This window comes from Lipotes vexillifer, unplaced genomic scaffold, assembly GCF_000442215.2.
Source record: "Lipotes vexillifer unplaced genomic scaffold, Lipotes_vexillifer_v1.1 scaffold251, whole genome shotgun sequence".
Classification (NCBI taxonomy): domain Eukaryota; kingdom Metazoa; phylum Chordata; class Mammalia; order Artiodactyla; family Lipotidae; genus Lipotes; species Lipotes vexillifer.
In genome coordinates, this window is record NW_006770868.1 from 1,326,954 (window position 1) to 1,333,630 (window position 6,677).

Here is a 6,677-nt window from a genome sequence, read left to right on the forward strand (position 1 = left end):
CTGAGCAAAATAAGAAATGAGGGCAGATGAATTTGGACCCTAACTGCTTTGGTCTTACAGCTCACAGGCGCCAGTGGATTTGAGCTCAGCCTTTCATTCCTTTCGACTTCAATTTACTTGCACCTTCGGTTACAGGGAATCTTTGGACGTGAATTTGTCCCAGGGGCTATCATAAAGACTTTATATTCGAATGCGAGGCAATATATCGTTGGCTTGTGTTATGGGAGTCTATATAATCTCGTGACCGCACCTGTGATAGGCCATATTGGATAACGGAGCTGGACATAATTTGAGATGGAAAAGAATAGGGAGTTCATTTTCAGTGGGGAGTAGGCTTGTGTTGATTCAAAGACCGTGTTTTTCCCAGTCCACTGCTGAGCCATCGTTCTAGGAGGATCCACAAGAAGCACTGGCTGGTATTGAGGTTCAAGAAGGCAGGCCCGGGGCTTCCCTGGTGGCGCAGTGGTTGAGAGTCCGCCTGCCGATGCAGGGGACACGGGTTCGTGCCCCGGTCCGGGAAGATCCCACGTGCCGCGGAGCGGCCGGGCCCGTGAGCCATGGCCACTAAGCCTGCGCGTCCGGAGCCTGTGCTCCAGAGGCCACAACAGTGAGAGGCCCGCATACCAAAAAAAAAAAAGAAGGCAGGGGCTTCCCTGGTGGCGCAGTGGTTGAGAATCTGCCTGCTAATGCAGGGGACACGGGTTCGAGCCGCGGTCTGGGAAGATCCCACATGCCGCGGAGCAACTAGGCCTGAGAGCCACAACTACTGAGCCTGTGCATCTGGAGCCTGTGCTCCTCAACAAGAGAGGCCACGACAGGGAGAGGCCCGCGCGCCGCAATGAAGAGTGGCCCCCGCTTGCCACAACTAGAGAAAGCCCACGCACAGAAATGAAGACCCAACACAGCCAAAAATAAAATAAATAAATAAGTTAAAAAAAAAAAAGAAGGCAGGCCCAGGACTGGCATGAAAGACTGCTATCCCTCTGCCCACCCGCCCCAGGGGACAACCCAACCTCAGTTGTCCACAGGCTTAATAGTTGTGCTTTAGGGTCAAAAGAACAAAGGTGGGAGGAGGATACCTATTTCCCACTCCTCCCGTTTCCTTGGGTCAGCTGTTCTCAACCTTGGCTGCAAGTGGGAATCATCTGGGCTCACAGGCTTGCCAGGTTCAGCAAATAAAAATACAAGACGCCCCAGTTAACTTTGCATTTCAGATAAACAACAAATACGTTTGTAATTCAAGTATTTCCAGGCAATCTTTGAGACATTACTTGAACTACAAAAATGTATTTTTGTTTATCTGAAGTACAAAGTTAACTGGGTGTCCTGTAGTTTATCGGACCAGCCTGGGAGGGAGAACTTTAAAAAAATACCAAGGCCTGACCCCGTCAATCCCAGCTTCTCTGAACCCTCGCTCACCCTCTCATGCCTCCACGGAGAGGATGACTGTGACTGATTTATCCCGCTGGTGAGTTGGGGCGAGGGAACTGGGCAAATGTGCTTTGGCCGCTTCCTGTCTTTCTGAGACTGGTGGCGGGGGTGCACTCTAGTGAGTAGTAGGACATCGTTTTTCCCCTGGGGTGGGCCTACACGCTGGGGCAGTAAGTGCATATGGTGGGGACGGGGTGGGACGGGGACAGAGTATTAGCCAGTTTGGCGGAACCTAAGCCAAGTCCTTAAGTAGCTTTCTTAGTTATAAAGGTAGAATTTTCACCTTCGTCTCCCTAAACCCGATGTCTCTTTCTCTGTTGGTTTTGAACCTCCTTAACGAAGAAAAGGATGTTAAGAATTGACGCTCCCTCCCAAGACCCCAACATCTGCCGCCTCCTCTCCTCTAAGGCATATGAGGTCCTCACGGTTTAGCTCAAAAGGCCTTTCCTCCAAGAAGCCTTCCCCAGACCAAGGCAGATCCCCTGGTTGTATGTTTTCATAAACCCCTCTGCATTTTGTTTCTCTCTGGCCCGATTGTCATTGACTGAAGCAGGATTTCTGGACCTTGACACAACTGAAATTCGGGGTCGCATAAATCTTTGTTGTGAGTCTGTCCTGTGCATCGTAAGATGTTTAGCAGCATCCCTGACCTGTACCCACTAGATGCTGGTGACCCACTCCTCTGCCCATCCCCAGGGTGACAACCAAAATGTCTCCAGACATTGCCAAATATCCCACGTGTGCTTTAATGTTCTGCTGCCTCTGTCATGAAATTCTTAATAGTGTTTGAACGAGGGGACCCGCAAATTATGTAGCTGGCTCTGTTTGTGCACCTCATTTTTTTTTAAAGCTTCTCTCCCACAACATTGGCTTTGAGAGCAAATAGTGGGTCTACCCTATTCACTGCTGTACCCCCAGTGCCGGCACAGAGAAAGTGCTCAGAAAATATGTAAAAACAAGGAGCAAGGGAGAAGCTGAATGGAGACCCCCCACCTCTTTCCCCGACTGAGGAACAGAAGGAAATGTAACCTCAGCCGGCCTGCGTAAATCGCTCTGTTCAATAGCCTTCCTTCCCGAGGATGCTGGAACATTCTTCCAAGCTCCTCAAGCGTGTGGAGCAGCAACTGTACCCTGTGTGGTCTGTGGGCCTTTCTCGCAGCCTCCATGTGCCGTGTTAGCTGGATGGAGCCGTAATCCCCAGGTGTAAAAGATAAGGGCCCGGGTGGGAGCCTTCACACTGAATTTCTGAGCTCCACCCGTTCAAAGGAGGCCTTCATTTTGCATTAATTCTGGCCAGTTTAGCTTGTGCTCCTATCCACAAAACAGAGTTGACCTGGTTGCAAGTCTTATAGCCAGATGAGCAGAGGACCGCAGGCCCTAGTGAGGCAAGTCTACTTAAAATGGGGACCCAGATTTCACAATAAATAGTGAAGGGGAAATTTTCAGAGTAAATAGTCTGGGGCTTTATCTTGATGAACGAAAGTAAATTTTATAAAAATAAGTCTATATTCACAGCAGTTTTCTTCGTAATGGCCAAAAACTGGAAATAACTCACATCAGTGATCAAATAAACTGCAGTGCAATCCACAAGGTGGACATCACTCAGCAATAGAAAGCAACAAACTATTGATAGGCGCATGCAACAATTTGGACAGACCTTGTATCAGTTTCCTAGGATGACTGTAACAAACTACCGTGAATTTACTGGCTTAAAAAAGCAGAAATTTATTCTCATGGTTCTGGAGGCCAGAAATCTGATACAAGGTGTCAGAAGGCTTGGTTCCTTTAGGGAGCCCTGAGGGAGAATCCTTCCATGCCCCTCTCCTAGCTTCTGGTGGATGCCAGAAGTTCTTGGCTTGTGGCTTCATCACTCTCATCTCTGCATTCTTCAGGTGGACTTCCCCTCTGTGTGTCTCTGTATCTCAAATCTCCCTTTCTTTTCTCTTAGAAGAATTCTAGTCATAGGATTTAGGGCCCACCATACATCCAGGATAACCTCATCCTGAGATCCCTAAATTAATTCCATCTGCAAAGACCCTGTTTCCATATAAGTTCATAGTCACAGGTTCTGAGGATTAGAACTTAGACATATCTTTTTGGGAAACACTATTCAACCCACTACAAACCTCAAGGGAATTATTCTGAGCGGAAAAGAGCCAATTGCTAAAGGCTACATACTGTATAATTCCATTTATATAACACTCTTAAAATAACAAAATTATTAGTGGTTGCCAAGCATTAGGGATGGGGGAGAGGTGGAATGACAATAAAAGGGGAGCTGGAGGGGGCCTTGTAGTAAAGGAGTAGCTCTGTATCTTGACTGTGGTTATTTGAATCTACACTTGATAAAACTTCCTAGAGCTACACACACATGCAAACACACACACACGGATTCCTGTATAACTGATGAAATTTGAATAAAGTCTGTGGATTGCATTAATGTGATTTCCCTAGTTTTGATATTGTAGCATAGTTATGCAAGATGGGGACTTGGAAAACTGGTGGAGCATACACCAGTACATTTTTTTTTTTTGCAATTTCCTGTGCATCTATAATTTCCAAAATAAATAAATAAATAAATAAATAAATAAATTTTTAAAAATAATTTTATTTAATGGAAGTTAAATAAAATTTAACTTTATTTAATGGAACTTTATTTAGTGGAACTTTTATTTAATGGAAGTTAAGTTATTGCAAACTATGACCTCATTCTTAGAACAAAGACTAAATCAAGAACTCAAGAATAGACCTTTTTGTATAATTTTATTACATGTGGGAGGGTTTTTTTTAATATCAATTTATTTATTTGACATAGAAAAATGGTACAGATGAACAGGTTTGCAGGGCAGAAATAGAGACACAGTTGTAGAGAACAAACGTATGGACACCGAGGAGGGCAAGTTGCGGAGGGGTGGTGGTGGTGGGATGAACTGGGAGATTGGGATTGACATGTATACACTAATATGTATAAAATAGATAACTAATAAGAACCTGCTGTATAAAAAATAAGTAAAATAAAATTCAAAAAAATTTTAGGCTGCGTTGGGTCTTTGTTGCTGCACATGGGCTTTTCTCTGGTTGCGGCGAGCAGGGGCTACTCTTTGTTGCGGTGCGCGGGCTTCTCGTTACGGTGGGTTCTCTTGTTGCGGATCACAGGCTCTAGGCACGCGGGCTCAGTAGTTGTGGCCCACGGGCTCTAGAGCAAAGGCTCAGCAGTCATGGCTCGTGGACTTAGTTGCTCTGCGGCATATGGGATCTTCCCGGACCAGGGATCAAACCCGTGTCCCCTGCATTGGCAGGCAGATTCTTAACCACTGCGCCACCAGGGAAGCCCACATGGGAGTTTCTAATACCAAAACTTCAAAATTGCCTTGGACCTGGAAAAGCGTTAAGTGCTAAAGCCATTATCCCTGTATATCTGGCTTTCAGAAATTCAACCAAGGAAAAACTGTTCCCATGAAATGCTTGTTTCCAAATCAGGAAACTCAAGTGCAAAATTGTATTATAAATATGTGCACACAGAGGGGCTTCCCAGGTGGCACAGTGGTTAAGAATCTGCCTGCCAATGCAGGGGACACGGGTTCAATCCCTGGTCCGGGAAGATCCCACATGCTGCAGAGCAACTAAGTCCATGAGCCATGACTGCTGAGCCTGCGCTCTAGAGCCCCTGGGCCACAACTACTGAAGCCCACACACCTAGAACCCGTGCTCCACAACAAGAGAAGCCACCACAATGAGAAGCCTATGCACCGCAACAAAGATTAGCCCCTGCGCACCGCAACTAGAGAAAGCCTGTGCACACACAACAAAGACCCAACACAGCCAAAAATAAATAAAATAAAATAAATTTTAAAAAAATCTTGAAAACAAATATGTACACAGAGAATCTTAAATGAAACAGTCTATGCAACCCATGCACTGGGAATAAAGAATGTGTGTCAGAAACATCTGTGCTTAGCTAATGGTCTAGGTGTCCCAAGTGCCCTGACTCCAACCATCTACTCTGAAAAGAAGATCAGAGTCTGCACTGAAGTGAATCTGACCCCATCAGGAGACCAGCAGTGGACCAACAGGGACAAGCTTCATAGCGGCCATTCATTGCACTCACAATGTCCCACCATGGCTCCAAGTTTCTGATGATGATCAAGATACATAAAATACTTTGGGAACAGCTGAAAATTTTATCCAGTCTACAATAGAAACTTCCCTAAAATGCTACACAGGAACAGAGAGCCTGATCTCGTTAGTGACAGAAGGATTCCACTTTGAGGACAAGGCATCCTGCCAATGAAGTTATTTCAGGGAAATCTATTGTTGGTAAAAATAGAGAAGAGGAGCCTATGAACAAGAGGGAGTTACCTTTTTCTCAGAGTTGTTGAAGGATTAAATGAAATAATGCAGGTGGGAAAGGGCTCTATAAATTACCCGTATAAAGTTGAGATATGAACGCCTAGAGGGCAAGCCCCTAATTATCCTAATTATCTGGTATCCCCAGAACTTAGCTAGTGCCTGGTACAGAGTAGACTTTCAATAAATGTCTGCAGAATGAATTCATTCAAACCTCTTTTGCTAAGGAATACAGATTTTCCCCCCTAAGCAGTCTTTCTTAACTGTATATATCAATAGGAATAAGAACACACAGTTCAGTAGGAAAAAAAGAACTAAGAATAAACAGATTTTTTTTATTTTAGAAGACATTTAAGCACATGAAAAGCTGCTCAAAATTACTTATAATAAAAAATGTAAAATAACATGAGATTTTTAAAAAACTATCAGATTGGCAAAGATCTAAAAGTTTAAAAAGACTATGCTGGTGAGTGTGTTGGGAAATAGCCTTTCTTAGGCATGTTGGTATGCATTAATACAGCCCCTTGGAAGGGGAATTTGGCATTGCCTACTCAAAATTTGAACTGGACATATTTTTTGGCAGAATTCCATTTTGAGGAATTCATCCTACAGATAAGCTCTCACAGAGCTAGAACTCTGTGGGGTACATAGTAAGCACTTTATCATTATTGTTAAATGTATTTGTACAAGGATATACATATCAAGATATTCTCTGAGGTACTATTACTAACAGCAAAAGACTGTGAAAATCCTAAATGTCGTTCAATGGGGGAACTGGTTAAAGAACACCGAGAGCATGTATATGGCACTCTAAATGTCAGTTTAAAAGATTGAGGCTGAGGACTTCCCTGGTGGCGCAGTGGTTGAGAGTCCGCCTGCCGATGCAGGGGACACGGGTT